The sequence below is a fragment of the Odocoileus virginianus genome, chromosome 20 (assembly GCF_023699985.2).
Source record: "Odocoileus virginianus isolate 20LAN1187 ecotype Illinois chromosome 20, Ovbor_1.2, whole genome shotgun sequence".
Taxonomy (NCBI): Eukaryota; Metazoa; Chordata; class Mammalia; order Artiodactyla; family Cervidae; genus Odocoileus; species Odocoileus virginianus.
In genome coordinates, this window is record NC_069693.1 from 37,543,938 (window position 1) to 37,560,542 (window position 16,605).

Here is a 16,605-nt window from a genome sequence, read left to right on the forward strand (position 1 = left end):
AGTGCACCAGGTCCGAGCACTTGTCTCATGCATACAACCTGGGCTGGTGATCTGTTTCACCCTAGATAATATACATGTTTTGATGCTGTCCTCTTGAAACATCCCACCCTCGCCTTCTCCCACAGAGTCCACAAGTCTGTTCTGTACATCTGTGTCTCTTTTTCTGTTTTGCATATAGGGTTGTCATTACCATCTTTCTAAATTCCATATATATATATGTTAGTATACTGTAATGGGCTTTATCTTTCTGGCTTACTTCACTCTGTATAATGGGCTCCAGTTTCAAAAAATATGGAACACCACGAATTTGCGTGTCATCCTTGCGCAGGGGCCATGTTAATCTTCTCTGTATCGTTCCAATTTTAGTATATGTGCTGCCGAAGCGAGCACTGATCTTAGCTTTCTGAATGTTGAATTTTAAGCCAACTTTTTCACTCTCCTCTTTCACTTTCATCAAGAGGCTCTTTAGTTCTTCTTTGCTTTCTGCCATAAGGGTGGTGTTAACTGCATATCTGAAATTATTGATATTTCTCCCAGCAACCTTGATTCCAGCTTCATCCATCCCAGCATTTCTCATGATGTACTCTGCATATAAGTTAAATAACCAGGGTGACAATATATAGCCTTGACGCACTCCTTTTCCTATTTGGAACCAGTCTGTTGTTCCATGTCCAGTTCTAACTGTTGCTTCCTGACCTGCACACAGGTTTCTCAAGAGGCAGGTCAGGTGTTCTGGTATTCCTATCTCTTTAAGAATTTTCCAGTTTGTTGTGATCCACACAAAGGCTTTGGCATGGTCAATAAAGCAGAAATAGATGTTTTTCTGGAACTCTCTTGCTTTTTGGTGATGCAACGGATGTTGGCAATCTGATCTTTGATTCCTCTGGCTGTTCTGAATCCAACTTGAACATCTGGAAGCTCACGGTTCATGTACGGTTGAAGTCTGGCTTGGAGAATTTGGAGCATTACTTTGCTAGCGTGTGAGATGAGTGCAATTGTGCAGTAGTTTTAGCATTCCTTGCCATTGCCTTTCTTTGGGATTGGAATGAAAACTTACCTTTTCCAATCCTATGGCCACTACTGAGTTTTCCAAATTTGCTGGCATCTTAAGTGCAGCACTTTCACAGCATCATCTTTTAGGATTTGAAATTGCTCAGCTGTAATTCCATCACCTACACTAACTTTGTTCATAGTGATGCTTCCTAAGGCCCACTTGACTTCGCATTCCAGGATGTCTGGCTCTGGGTGAATGATCATGCTATCCTGATTATCTGGGTCATGAAGATCTTTTTTGTATATATATGCTGTGTATTCTTGCTACCTCCTTTTAATATTTTCTGCTTCTATTTGGTCCATACCATTTCTGTCCTTTATTGTGCCCATCTTTGCATGAAATGTTCCCTTGGTACCTAATTTTCTTGAAGAGATCTCTAGTCTTTCCCATTCTATTGTTTTCCTCTATAGCTTTGCATTGATCACTGAAGAAGGCTTTCTTATCTCTCCTTGGTTTTCTTTGGAACTCTGCATTCAAATCTTTCCTTTTCTCCTTTGCTTTTTGCTTCTCTTCTTTTCACAGCTATTTGTAAGGCCTTCTCAGATAACCATTTTGCCTTTTTGCATTTCTTTTTACTGGTGATGGTCTTGATCCCTGACTCCTGTACAATGTCACAAACCTCCATCCATCGTTCTTCAGGTACTCTGTCTATCAGATCTAATCCCTTGAATTTATTACCCACTTCCACTTTATAATTGTAAGGGCTTTGATTAATTTAGTCTTTGCTATTTGATTTTTTTCTTAATGAAAGTAGTTATCTAATGGAAAATTGGACTTTTGTTGGACATGTTTAGCACTTACTTTACATATGACGGAAGACACTGACTCTTGTCAGTATGGAGCCTCAGTATCAGTTAGGGTCATATCAGCTGATATAACAAATAAACCACTCAAATGTATGATAGTCCAAACACAACAGAAAATTATTTCTCACTCATAAAGTCTGAAATGGTTGCTCTTGATGAGTGTGTAATTCTCCTCCAAGTGGTGAAGCAGGGACCCAGGCTTTTTATATGGTGTGTTCTGTTATTTTCAACACATGTCTCCTGAGATTAGCATGCTCACTGACTTGAAGCTGCAGAAGGGGAAAGAAAGCACAGAGGACTTAATGTGGGAGGTGTTCATGGACTGGGCTGAAAGTGGCACACAGCTGCTCAGATTCCAGTGGTTAAAACTCAGTCACATGACACTCCAAACCACAAGTGAAACTGGGAAATACAGTCTAGGAGGAAGCCACAGGTTCTGGTAAACAACTGGCCACTCTCTAAAACAATCTCCAAAGGTCTTAATCTAAGTCTAATGGAGAAGTTGGCTTACTCCTAACTCAAGGCAAGATGGCAGATAGGGAGAAGAAGCCATGTCTGTACCTTCCTGAACAGTATCTAGAAAAAGTAACTTTCATTAAGAATAAATGGTGAACAGTACTCTAAATGTAATATATTGATTGCACCCCCATGGACTGTAGCCTGCCAGACTCCTCTGTCCATGGAATTTTCCAGGCAAGAATACTGGAGTGGATTGTCATTTCCTTCTCCAGGCTATCTTCCTGACCCAGAGATCAAACCTATGTCTCTTGCATCTCCTGCATTGCAGGTGAATTCTTTACCACTAGTGCCACCTGGGAAATCCCATGTTGATCTAAGAAGAGAACAAACTATCAAAATCTAAACTTCTGTTAGATGGAATGGGATTTTCCACTTCAAAATCTTTTCATTTAATAAGAATTTGTTTGGTACTCTGCAACAAGCTGAACATACAGCTAATCTTTGGAAATATAATGTTAAGTTGTCATGGAGCTCACATTTTTATGAAGGAGACAGACATTTGCCAAATAATTGAGGCATAGAAGCATGATCCCCAATCTTGGCTTGAAATCTCCCAAAAGGAGCTCTAGAGACAAGGATTTGAATGAAGGTGGTATTAGGAAAGTGATCCCAGGAAACACCAGTCAGGTAAGTGGGGAAGTGGGTCAAGGAGGGGAAGAAAGCCAGTAAGGCATGCATCTTCCAGCCAGGTATTGCTGTAGCAGTAAGGAGTTTATTCCCACTGGGGAACTCTGGACAGCCATGTAGAACACGCATGTTGGAATGTGCCCACCAGAGGAACAAGGGATCTGGGGTATTTATACACCAACCAATCATCAGCCTTGGGGAATGCTAATTTCCTGGTACTTCCCACTCATTGTGCGCATGGACAGAGCAGACTTCTACAGACAAAGAAAGACGTGGACACTGGCAATCAGAAGCCGGGCTGCCAGCTTATACTGACAAGGTAAGGTCTAAGGGTTCTGGGTTGGGAAACAATTGCATCTGCTACATCACCCAGGTGCCATGAAGAAGAAATACAGGAGCAACAACAATGAGAATAAGGCTACCAGACATAACTGCAAGGGTGTTGGGCTAGTGGGCTCTGAACAGACTGTATGATTTTCCAGCCTGGATCTCGTGCAGGGCACTCAGGCAAATCACAGCTCTCTGCCTCAGTTTCCTCATCCAGAAAAGGGGCAGAGAAAAGTACCTGCCTCCTGGGGTAGCTGGGAAGATTAAATGGGACGATTCTTTAGAGGGGCTTAGAGGAGTGCCTGGCCCCGCTGGCCCGTGCTCCACAAAGCAAGCCCGGAGTGGTACTTGGGGTTCCTCTCTCATCTCTCTCAAGCAGGTGGCTTCCTCTCCAAGCCAGTCGTCACGCCACCACAAATCAGGTGGCACCTTCAGCCTCTCGTCTGGAAACCAAACTTCCCATGACCCAGGGACTGGCAAAATCACCCAGCCAGGTCACCCTCTGCGCTCAATTGATCCCGTCGGACACGCGATAGCCCATTTGTACGTGATGGCATTTACCTCTCTGTTTGTCGGATTCCAGTTTCAGGCCAGTTTTGAGCACCCGGCCACGGGGAGAACAATGCCCCCTCTGTTCCCCCCTATCCATTCATGTCGACTTTTGTTTCAGCCTAAAATAACACCAAGCCGGAGGGTATTTTCTTAACACCAGCAAGCCCTGTGGAAAATGTGGCGGGTTGTGACTGCTTCAGGTCCCCAGCTGATAACGATGTCGTGATGTATAGGTGAACTCCTGCTCCTCCAGGGCCGGGGTGACCCTGCGATTAGGGCCAGGCTTATCTCCCAGGACATCTCGGAGTGTCTGGGATTCCATTTCAGGATGGAGGCCCCAGGGGCTGAAGTTATGTTATGCACTTATGAGTAAAGTGGACTATTCCCGCTCCGGGCTGGAGTGGATTACGGCTGATCACTTGGCCTAAACCAGGGACATCTGAGAATGTTGAAGAAAGGAAACCCAAACAAACATGGACTTCAAGCGAAGTCTCGGGTACTAAACATTTTAAAAGGCCTGCCTGGGTGAACACAGGTCCTGTGAAGAGTGGGGTCCCAGAGTCGAAACCTCTTCAAAGTTTCTTGCCAACCTGCTGGGGAATGGCTCTCGGCACAACCTCTTAGCAGCCCCATAAATCACACACCGGCAGCTTTATGCCAAAGGTGCTATTAAAAAAAAAATTAAAAATTGACTTGTCCAAAGAGCCTTACAAAAAGGTCCCAAACCCACCACTTTCTTTATTAAAGTTCACAGAAAATAAATATCAAATTTCTTTCAGCCGGAATTTTCCCTCCAACTATAATCATAGAAACTAGAGATGGAGAAGAAAAAAAGGTGGTGGGGGCAGGGAGGACCCTCTTGGGTAACTTTTTTCCATAATTTGTGCAGTAATATGTGTGGCCACCGTCTTTGCATGTTCACTTTCCCGTCTGCTCTCGAGAAGGCAAACAGAACCCCACCAACTGATTATTGAGAGCAAATTTAGCTCTAGAAATTTCTAAAAATGTTGCAGAACAACAACAAAAAAATAAAAGCATCCCTTTAATTACAGACGAGCTTTCTGTTTAGTTCAGCCCCCGTCATGAAATGGAATTGAACTTCCTTTCTGATTCATTCTTCAAAACCTCAATGTAGATTTTATCAGAAACAGATCTGACGCCCTTGTGGTGCTCCCTGGGTCAGTCTCAATCTTGGACCCACATCCTCATTAAAGCTCATCTGTTTGGTTTGCTTAGGGAAAAATCATAACAGATCAGGTTCGATTGCCTGTCTCCTCGTGAAAAAATGTACTGACCTTTCCCTTGCCTTATTAGGGTAACCAGAGGTGACAAAAGTCACAAAACACAATATTTTCTTAAAAGGGTCCCAAACCTCCAGCGGAAACTCACCGCTCTGAAAGTGGCCAGGCTTCCCTGTTTGGGGGATTAGCAGAGTCCTAGCCACTTGGATGTGTGGCTGGCAGAAGTAGCCGGCTACCACTAAAGTTGGCTCCTTGTCATTGAAGCTCCTTAGGTGACTGTATAAAAGCTGAAAAAAAAAACACAAAACCCAACTGAAGTCCTTTCTCCTTCACCCCCTGGACCTTGGCATCGACGACTCCTTTTCTCACTAACCTTAACTAAGCCACTTAAAAAGAAAGTGGAGGGGGGCATGGGGGAAATCTTTATAGATCGCCATCAAAACCTGACCACAAATGGTTCCAATTTGCTGCAGTGATTAAATCTATGTGAGTTTAAGGGTTTTCATTCAGGTCATTTGCTACTTTGGAATTTTGCTGCATGCCTTGCTAAGAAAACGAACTTATGAGTCACCAGCTAACGCCAAGAAGGAAGAAGGTTACTAAACAAACTCCAAGCGGAGCTTAAGTGGATATAGAAAATAAAGACTCCGAATTCTAAATATGGATCTGAGACGAGTGTAGAAGGGATTAGAGCCGCCTTTGTGCCTGGTGGGGCGGCCCGAAGCTGGCTTGCCTTTTCAGAGCCAGCAGCCTGGGATCAAAGTAACAGCCACCAGTTTGTCAATATGCTAAGCTGGGTGTTTACACAAAAGTGTCAGCGCGCGCTTTCCACCACAAAGAGGCTCATACATTCGAAGATTAATTACTTCCAAAACAGAGATTGTGGGTAAATACCAGGGCCTAGCCTCCTCGGGAGTATTTGCTTGGCCCCAGGCTGAGATGTGTTGCTAAAGGCAGAGAGCTGGGGGCCAGCGTTGAGTAGCTGATGGGGGCCTATCTTCATCTGTGCACTTTTTTTCTCAGCATGTGTGGTGTCTTGGTATTTCACCTCCCCTGGAATATACAGGCTGGTCAAAAGCTTCATATATAGCATCTCTCTTCTCCTATCTTTCTTTCTCATACATTTCCATTGGGGGGCAAATTTTCTGAGTTTCTCCCTTTAAACTCTCTCCTCCCTCCACTCAGTTCAGTTCAGTTTAGTTGCTCAGTCATGTCCGACTTTTCGGGACCCCATGGACTGCAGCATGCCAGGCTTCCCTGTCCATCACGAACTCCCAGAGCTTGCTCAAACTCATGTCCGTCAAGTTGGTGATGCAATCCAACCATCTGATCCTCTGTCATCCCCTTCTCCTCCTGCCTTCAATCTTTCCCCCCCACCTCCACTGCCAGCACATTATTATATTGGCTACCATGAGCATAGGGGAAATTGATGGACTGCAGAGTCTTTGTGAGATTCCCCACCAAGCAATTTAATATCTGCCTGTGTCCTCCTCTGTAAAATGAGGATAAGAAACATGCCCTCCCCACCTATAAGCACAATCTGGTTAGAAGATTTAAAGGGAATAAAGGCCATCATCATAGAAAGCAATAAGGTGATGGTGATGATGGCAGACTTCTACACCACCTTTTTAAGAGGACCTTGTTTTATCAGACATTACAAACCTACCAGGATATATGGACTGCACATGCGCACACACATATATCACTTATCACACTGAAAGCCAAGTCTGGGAGCCAGGATAGGGTCCTCATATGTATATGGTCCTCTGATCATATACATTAAAATCACTGGAAACACTTTTTCTAAAGGCAAGTTCTCGAGAACCAAACTTCCGGTTTAGTGTTTGCTAAATGAGATACTTTCTTACTGGTGGTACAAGGATGGCAGTGGGTGGTTCAGTAGGGATAGCAATCATTTTTATAATTGCCTATGTATTTTAACAAATATTATAGCAAACAACAAGCTTACATGATTTCACAAAACAGGTGAATATAAAGCTAGACACATGAGAAAAGACAGGAGTCATTTCAAAATTTTGCCTAAGTAATTAGATCACAGGGAGAAGAAATTGGTATGTAAAAATCATACATGTAAAAACCATACAGGGGTCCATGGATGTTTGAATCTGAAAACTCTGAAGATTAGAAAATCTGTATTTCTCAAATCTTCCCAGGCTAAGAGCACAACTTTGATATTAGTGTCAGTCCTTATAAGCAGGTGGTTTCATTCATTCATTTGCTAAAAGGGAAAATGATTCAGTAAGAGGTGGGGTGCTGGCATGAGATCCTGTGATGTGACTGATACACTGGACTCTCGGGGCTGCCCCCAGGACTCTGGGGGCTCCTGGCACCGAAGAGAACTTGCATAGAAAGTATTTTTGAAGGAAAGGGGCAAGTGCAAAAGAAATCTCTCCCAAAATCCTCAATGGGACCCCGAGAGCTCTGCTTTTATGGTCACTAATGCCAGGGTGGACATTTGCTCATAACCCTCCCCGGGGAAACCTAAGGTCTCACAAGAAAGCCTATAGAGTCATAAGATTGAAGAAAGGAAGACTATGTTCTTCTGAGTTCCACTCTGAGGTCTCAAAAGTTCACTCAGTGATTCATTCATTCATCCATTATTCAATAATTATTTACTGGGGACCCACTATGTGCCAGGCACTGTTCCAAGAACAGGGGACCCCGTGAAGAACAAAACTGCGCACATCCCTGCCTTCAGGAAGCTCACGGTGGGGAACGTGGAGCACACACAGGAGACTCACAGGGTGACATAATAACTGGGCAGGGAAACATACAAATCTGCTAACGGGTGGTAATACATCAGTTATGCAGGAAATAAAATGGGTGACATGACAGACAATGGTGCCTGGGGCTGGCCTTCTTTGAAGCGACATCCCAAGAGCCAGGACAAGTGTTCCAGACAGAGGGCAGAGTAAGAACAGAGGCCTGGAGGTGGCAGGAACCAGGTTACAGGGGTGATTGAAGTGCAGAGAGGGGAGGATCCTTGCAGGGAGATGGACAGGGGAGTCCCATTCCCAAGTAGGCGAACAGCCCTTGGAGGGCTCCAGCTGGGGGAGAATGGGGTCAGACTGACACCTCAGAACATCCACCTATCTGGTTGGATGGATGGCATTTACACTCTGCCCCAGCCACACTGGCCTTACTTGCCCTCAGTTGCCCCTCGCATGTTCCTACCTCCAAACCTTGTGCTCACTTTCCTCCTCCAGCAGCGGTCTTATCCCAGAAAGCCCCAGAGAGACCTCCTTCAGGTCTAATCTCTAAAGGCTCCCCACACCAGAGAAACCACCCCTGCCCACACGCTCTACAGAAGCCCACCCTGTCCCCAGAGCTCCCTGTCCTCTCCCTGATGCGTTTGTCTCTGTAGCACTTAGCTATTACACAGCAAACACATGTTGATGTGTTTGTCTCCTCCAGCTAAGGGTAAACATGCCCAGGACACAGTAAGTAGTCAGTAAATATTTGTGGAATGCAATGAGTGGCCAGGCAGACTGGGCTGAACCATTAACCTCTCAGAACCCATTAACCCCTCTTTTTTTAAGAGCATTTTCTAATTCCTTTAATATTCTTTTTCCTATTCTTTTCCATTATGGTTTATTACAGGATATTGAATATAGTTCCCTGTGCTAAGTTTCTCGTCCTGTCTATCTTCATAGTACTTACTCTATATGTGGTTCATAGTCTTTCATCACTTTACTTATGTATTAGTATATTCATTCACTCATTGTTTAAGAGACATTTATTGAGCATCTTCTAAATACCAAGCACTGCATTAAAGTTAAATGAGATGATGAACCCAAGTAGATAATGTAACAGATAATTTGTTAGACTTAGTAGATAATGGGTTAAAAGAACTAATCAAGTACCTACTATGTGGTAGAAATGTCACCTAGAGAGACACCCACCAAAGAGGTCAGCTGGCAGCATCAGTCACACAGCCAATGTAGACTTTGGTTCCAAGGCTGGGAAGGATCTTACCTGTGGTGCCAACTGTATTATTACCCTCACTTTCCCCACCCCCACCCCCATTTTCCTCCTTCTTTGCCCTGCCTTGTGCACCATGGGGCTGACCTCAGGTGGCCATGCTCTCTGGCTCCCAACTGGCCAATGGGAGCTTGTGAAAAAGAGTGGGAGAGAAGAGGACAGAATATCTATTCCCTGTTCTCTTCTTATTTGGGGCTGTGATTTCTGGCCATGGCCATGTCTCTCTGAGACCACAGCTCCTGGCGGGCAGTACCACTCTATAAGCCCTGCCCTGGCAGAGCTCCAATATCCCCAGGTTTTCCCTGCCCTTTCAGGTCTAGTAGAAACAGCATCCAATACCCAGCTAGTCTCTGGGGCTTGTTATCCCTTGCTGTTGTTATTTCATCATTAAGTCATGTCCAACTCTTTGTGGCCTTGTGGACTGCAGCACTCCAGCCTTGTCTGTCCTTCACTATCTCCCAGAGTTTGCTCAGATTCATGTGCTTTGAGTCGATGATGCTATCTAACCATCTCATTCTTTGCCACCCCCTTCTCCTTTTGTCTTTAATCTTTCCCAGCATCAGAGTCTTTTCCAATGATTGGGCTCTAGGCATCAGGTGGCCAAAGGATTGGACCTTCAGCTTTAGCCTCATTACTTCCAGTGAATAGTCAGAGTTGATTTCCTTCAAGATTGACTGGTTTGATCTCCTTGCTATCCAAGGGACTCTCAAGAGTCTTCTCCAGCACCACAATTTGAAAGCATCAATTCTTCAGCACTGAGCCTTTTTTATGGCTCAACTCTCAAATCCGTTTTTTTAGTATATGTGCTGCCGAAGCGAGCACTCAACTCTCAAATCTGTACATGACTACTGGAAAAACCATAGCTTTGACTATATGGACCTAGCAGTCCACTCCACTATTCTTGCCTGAAAAATCTCATGGACAGAGGAGCTTGGCAGGCTACAGTCCATGGGGGTCACAAAAGAGTAGGACACAGCTGAGCGAGCATGCATCTGCATCATCATCCCTTGATCGTGCCCTTAATGTCTCTGAATGTAGTTCCTTCACTGAAGACTCGTGAACCATCTGAGTTGGTATCTGTGTCCTCCTCTACTCTGACCAGTAGACCCACTGTAGTGATTAATAGTTCAGAAAATGGCCACTGTCTCACCACGAAACTGTCATAACAAAACTTGAGGGCTTATACACAGAAGAAATGAATTTTTCACAGTCCTGGAGACTGGAAGTCTAAGATCAGAGTGCCAGCATGATCAGGTGAAGGCCCTCTTCTATGTGGCAGACTTATGGTGGAAGGGGTGAGGGAGCTCTGTGGGGGTCTCTTTTATAAGGGCACTCATTTCATTCATGAGGTCTCCACCCTCATCACCTTTGTATCTCCCAAAGGCTCTGCCTGCTAATAGCATAACACTGGGAGTTGGGATTTCAACACTCAGAACATAACAGTCAAACATATTTTTTAAAACAATGTATAAGGTATGGATAGATATATATCATATATACATAAGGGTTTCCTTGGTGACTCAGAAGGTAAAGAATCTGACTCCAGTGCCAGAGACCTGGGTCTGATCACTGGGTCAGGAAGATCCCCTGGAGAAGGAAATGGCTACCCATTACAGTATTATAATGTATACATATTATTTTATGCCTACATATTATTTTGTATCTACTCCTCACCCCTCCTTCCTAGTATTTAGAAATACCACATTGGCTCAACTTTTGACATAATCCTAAAGAGAGCATCCTCTCACTCATGGCCCAGTCTTTACAGCTGTGCCCTCTCCCCCTCCCACTGACACTGCTGCCCCTACAATTCTATAGATTGGCGTTAAATTCACTGAGCCCTACAGAGCTTCCTGGAGGCATCTACAGGTACCAGCACCCATGGCCTCATGTTCTCCACTCTTGGCAACAGCTGTGCCCACACCTTGGGATCAAACTGGTCTGTTTCCTTCCGCTTATAGATTGTACCTTGTCCCCAGAACTAGCGAGGAGGCCGCTGTGGGGAGGTTAGCCTTGCAGGGGAGGAAGGATAAGGTGAAATGAATGGAGAGAGTGGCATGGAAGCACATACACTACCATATGTAAAATAGGCAGCCAATGGGAATTTTCTGTGTGACTCAGGGAACTCAAACTGGGGCTCTGTGACAGCCTGGAGGGGTGGGAAATGGTGGGAGGGAGGCTCAAGAAGGAGGGGTGATATGTGCGCTTATGGCTAATTCATGTTAATATACGGCAGCAATCAAACCAATATATAAAGCAACCATCCCTCAATTAAAAATGAATTTTTAAAAGAGAAGTGGCCTTGTCAATTGCACTGTCATTCCCTGGGTGGTGGGTGCTGGGTGCATTCCTTCTTCAGCATTTATTCATTTGATGCTGATTTCAGGCCAAGAATATGCAGAGTGGCCACAACGTCAAGCTCTGGGGCCCAGTGATGAACTGGCCAAACAAAGAGTGAGACTTTGAGCTCTATTGGGGAGGAAAACAGAGAGAGAGAGGAGCATGTGCCAGTGCAAACCAGTTTGCTGAGACCATATTTCTTTGTAGGAGGAACCGCCTAAAGGGAAACGGTAGGTTCCCTCCACTCCACTCCACGGGCAAGGGACCCAAGGGAAGCTTTGCAGAATAAGGAAGGCCCTGGGGTGGCATCTGAGGAAACTCTGAGAACCAGCCAGCCAGCCAGCCAGCCAGATCTTCATCACCCAGTTGGCTGCTAATTGCTGGGCGTTCTCCTGAAGGGCCGGGGCAGCTCCCAGCAATGACACTGCAGAGAATGATATTCACATGGTTAATTACGGGAGGCTCAGCAAGCTGAGGAATGGAGATACACGTTGTTCAACAAGAAAAATGAGTTGTGTGTCCTCCCTGGTATCCAGGGGGCTGGTTCAAGGTTGCCCCATACCTCTTCCTTGACTTATTATCTCCCCTTTCGATCGTGTCCACGATTGCAAAACAGAGATGATGCTATCATTTCTCATCTGCCCATGGCAGCTGATTAGAGATAAGACTGAACAAATCAGTTTGTTGAACAGCATCCCATGCCTGGAAGCTCACTTCTGGGTACAGGGTGCCCCGTGGCAAGGCGTAGCCTGAAAGACTCACCCAGGCAGTGATCAGGAGAGCCGATAAGAGGGTTGGTCCTGTAGTCACAGTTTGTTCAGAAACTCCCCAGTGGTCACAGGCTGGGGAAAATTCCCACCCTCCCACATGAGCTAGGTCAATGCCTCAGGTCACAGGTAGGGAGGAGTCCTCAGGAGAAAATTGTGCGAGGGGTGCTATGGCGACACACCTAGAACCCTGGAGGCTGCAACTAAGCCAGGAGAAGAGCCAGGCGACCGTGTGAGGCAGAAGGAAATAATAGACCTGAACAATGGCCTCTCCTAGAGCTCCACGGCCTGTCATTTAATTCCTGGAGCAGGTGAAATTTAAAAGGCTACAGAGTGGATAAAGAGATGCAGTACAGTGGGTTTCGTAAAGCTGCTGGCTTTTTGAGTCAAGGGAACGGAGGAGAGGAGGAAAAATGATATTGACTCAGGCACTGGAGGTTAAAAGTAAATACTGTCAGTGTAAATAATTAGACTTTTAAAGGGAATATTTCATACCATTTCACAGGCACCCATGGGAGCTGGGAAGAGGAAGTTAGGATAGGCATAAATCGCTGAGGGCACCTTTCACTTTTTCACTCCATCTTCAGGGGATGCTAAGAGGCACTAAGAGGAGAATGGAGAGAGTGGCTGGGGTCCAGAGACCCCCTGGCTTGTCTGCAAGTTGGGAGTTACCTTGTGCTGTGCTGTGCTTGGTCGCTCAGTCATGTCTGACTCTTTGCAACACCATGGGTTGTAGCCCCAGGCTCCTCTGTCCATGGAGAGTCTCCAGGCAAGAATACTGGAGTGGGTTGCCATGCCCTCCTCCAGGGGATCTTCCCAACCCACTGATCGAACCCAGGTCTTCCTCATGGCAGGTGGATTCTTTACCATCTGAGCCACCAGGGAAGGGAGTTACTATGTGTGTGTGTGCGCGTGTGTGTGTGTGCGCACATGTGTGTGTATAAAAGCCCAGATGACATTGTGGTGTCATCAGAATTCGTCTGCAATTCGTCAAAGAATTCATCTGCAGCATGGGAGACTCGCAGGAAACTCAGGTTCAATCCCTGGGTCACAAAGATCCCTTTGAGTAGGAAATGGTAACCCACTCCAGTATCCTTGACTGGAAGATTTCCATGGACAGAGGAGTCTGGCAGTCTATAGTCCATGGGGTTGCTAAGAGTCAGACAAAACTGAGCATGCACTCATCATCATCATATGTATACAAATGTATATACATATATATATGTATATATACAACTATACATACACACACACATATGTATATCTTCTTAGGGATTTATTAATGTGATTTTGAGGGAAAAAATCAGTGTGTTCCATATTTAGTCCATGATTTGAGAGGCAGCCTATTTAGCATGAACTTGAGCAAGTGACTTTATTTACTGTTCTGTACTTCAGCATTCTCATCTGCTAAATGAGGGAAAATGGAAGTATATATTGGCTAGGTCAGTATAGTTAAAGTGCTTCCGGCAGTGCCTGGCATAACATAAGTGTTCTCTGAGTGACATTGATTATTAATGTATCACAGACATTATTGATTATAAAAATGCTAAATTTACTTACATTAAAAATCATTTGAATATGTTAATCTTTTCTATTTACTATTTCTTTCTGGCTCAGCCTTGGGAGATTGTATCTTTCTAAGAATTTATCCATTTCTTCTAGGTTGTTCATTTTATTGGCATATAGTTACTTGTAGTTGTCTCTCTTGAGCCTTTTTATTTCTGTGGTATCAGCTGTCACTTCTTTTTCACTTCTGATTTGATTGATTTGAGTCTTCTCCCTTTTTTTCATGATGCATCTGGTTAAAGATCCATTTTGTTTATCTTTTCAAAGAACTAGCTTTTAGTTTCATTAATCTTTTCTATTAGTTTTTTAGTCTCTATTTCATTTATCTCTTTTCTGATTCTTTATAATTTCTTTCCTTTTACTAACTTTGAGTTTTGTTTATTCTCCTTTTTCTGGCTCTTTAAGGTGTAAGTTTAGGTTGATTATTTGAGTTTTTCTGGTTCCCTGGTATAGGTTTGTATTACTATAAATTTCCCTCTTAGAGCTGCTTTTGCTGCATCCCATAGATTTTGGGTCATGGGGTTTTCATTTTCTTTTGTCTCTAGGTATTTATAAACATGTGTGTGTGTGTGTGTGTGTGTGTGTGTGTGTGTGTGTGTGTAACATGTTAAGACTCAACCCACTCAGGGAGTGGAGGATACAGGAAAACTGGGAAGGAGGTGTGACGATACTTACAGCTTCTAGAACAGAACTTCTAGCTGACTTTGTCAGTCTGCCTTCCTGCTGACTTCTGGCAGAACTCGCCTGCTGAGCCCACAGTCCCCACATCTCCTCCAGTCGTGCGTGTCCTGGTGACACACGGTGCCCAAGGGGCCTTTATGAAATTCAGCCAGGCTTTCCATCTGGCTTCCCTGCTGCTCAGAGGCAGGCAGGGGTTGGGGGGAAGGATGTTGTCCAAGCTTATCTCTGTTACCTTGGCCCAGTTTCTTGCCTCCTACCAGAAACCTAGAGGGAGCTTGTTGGTGGGTGTGATCATTAGACAGCAAGAGATTCGTGGAAACATCAGCCCTTCCTACTTCCCACTCTCTGCCCATACCTCTGGCCCTGAGAAAGCAAACTTAAGTGCATGGATCCCGTGGGATGCTGAGCCAAGTAACACAGCCCTGCAGGTAGTCAAGGAAAGTCTGTGGGCCCACGTACCTGCTAACCAGGCCTGCTCTGACAGGCTCTGCTCCTTCCGTCTCCTCTCACCACCTCAGAGAGGTAGCCCCAGCAGGACTGTCACACTCTCTGTGGAGATTCAGGGAGCACTCTGTCACTGCCTCCAGGGGCCCATCAGAAACGAACTTCGAAAGAATTCCGTTCTGCTTGTAGCACCAAATGTCCTTGGAGGCGACCCAAGATTGACTTGCCTCATCCTGAAGTCTGTAAGGCGATCAACTGGGTCATGGCCATGCTCCACTGCAGGCAAAGAAACTAAACCATCCCAGGCACCTATGCCCCCTACCAGATCCTTCCGAGACCGGGGCAGTGGCTGACCTCCTCATGACCCCAGCCCTGCAGCAGGTGGGTGTGCTCAGGTCTGTGGGGACCTGTGCCCTCTGACCAGCAGGCTTCCTCTCCCACATGCAGACTGAGACTCCTGCACACCAGGCTCCTTTGGGAAATGGAGAGATGGGAGGGTGTTCGGGAGATGGTCAGGTGCCCCAAATCCTTGGGAGCAGCTGAAAGGCTGACAAGAAGGAATTAAGTCTCAGTAAGTCCCTGGACTCGGGGTGGGTAAGGTCTTAGCTGAAGCAGTCACAACAGTGTGGAACTGGCACAGGAATAAACAGACCGTAACAACAGAAAAGGGCCTGCAAACTGATGCATTTTGCATAGGATACAGTTAACGTATGGGCACGTGGACTCTGTTGCTCCATCATGTCCGATTCTTTGCAACCCCATGGGCTATAGCCCACCAGGCTTCTCTGACCATGGAGTTTCCCAGGTAAGAATACTGAAGAGGGTTGCCATTTCCTACTCGAGGGGATCTTCCTGACCCAGTACAGGTGACTACTAACTGATTGTGAAAAGGAAAAAATGGTCTCTTCCATATATGATGCTGGGAAAACTGGTTAACCATTTGTTAGGAGGAAGAAAATCAAGTCATTACCTACACCATACACACACAAGTAAATTCCAGATTGACCAGAAATCACATGGTTTTAAAAATGGTTTGAACATTTTGTTAAGTGAAATAAGCCAGTCACAAAAGGACAAATCCTGTATGATACACACCTAGGTAAGATACCAAGAATAGTCCAGTTCATAGAGACAGAAAGTAGCATGGTATTGCCAGGGTTTGGGAGGAGCGGGGCACAGTGTGTTATTGTTTAATGAGGACAGAGTTTCAGTTTGAGAAGATGAAAGTGTTCTGGAGATGGCTGGCTGGTGGGGATGGTTTCATAATAATGGGTACTTAATGCCACTGAACTAAACATTTAAGATGATTAAAATGATAACTTTTATGCTAAGTGCACTTTACTATGATTAAAAATAAAAAAATTTTAATGCCATATTTTTAAACATTATAGGAACACAACTTCCCAGTTGGCCCTAGTGGTAAAGAACCCACCTGTCATTGCAAGGAGACATAAGAGACAATGCAGATTTGATCCCTGGGTTGGGTAGATCCCCTGGAGGAGGGCCTGGCAATCCACTCTGGTATTCTTGCCTGGAAAATCCCATGGACAGAGAAGTTTGGTGGGCTGCAATCCATAGGGTTGCAAGGAGTCGACTGAAGCTTCTAGAACGGCAGAGAATAATACCATAGTATTTATAATCTTAGGGTGAGGATGCCCTTTACTGTGTCTTAAGCAAGG

The 16,605-nt window shown here is 45.1% G+C and overlaps 1 non-coding gene across 1 annotated transcript; it reads right to left on the minus strand.

The window, feature by feature from the left end:
• Positions 1-285: 285 nt before the first annotated feature.
• On the minus strand, positions 286-390 carry LOC139030143 (U6 spliceosomal RNA). Its single transcript, XR_011482449.1, has one exon. It is a non-coding gene; the product is annotated as a U6 spliceosomal RNA (small nuclear RNA).
• Positions 391-16,605: the final 16,215 nt, after the last annotated feature.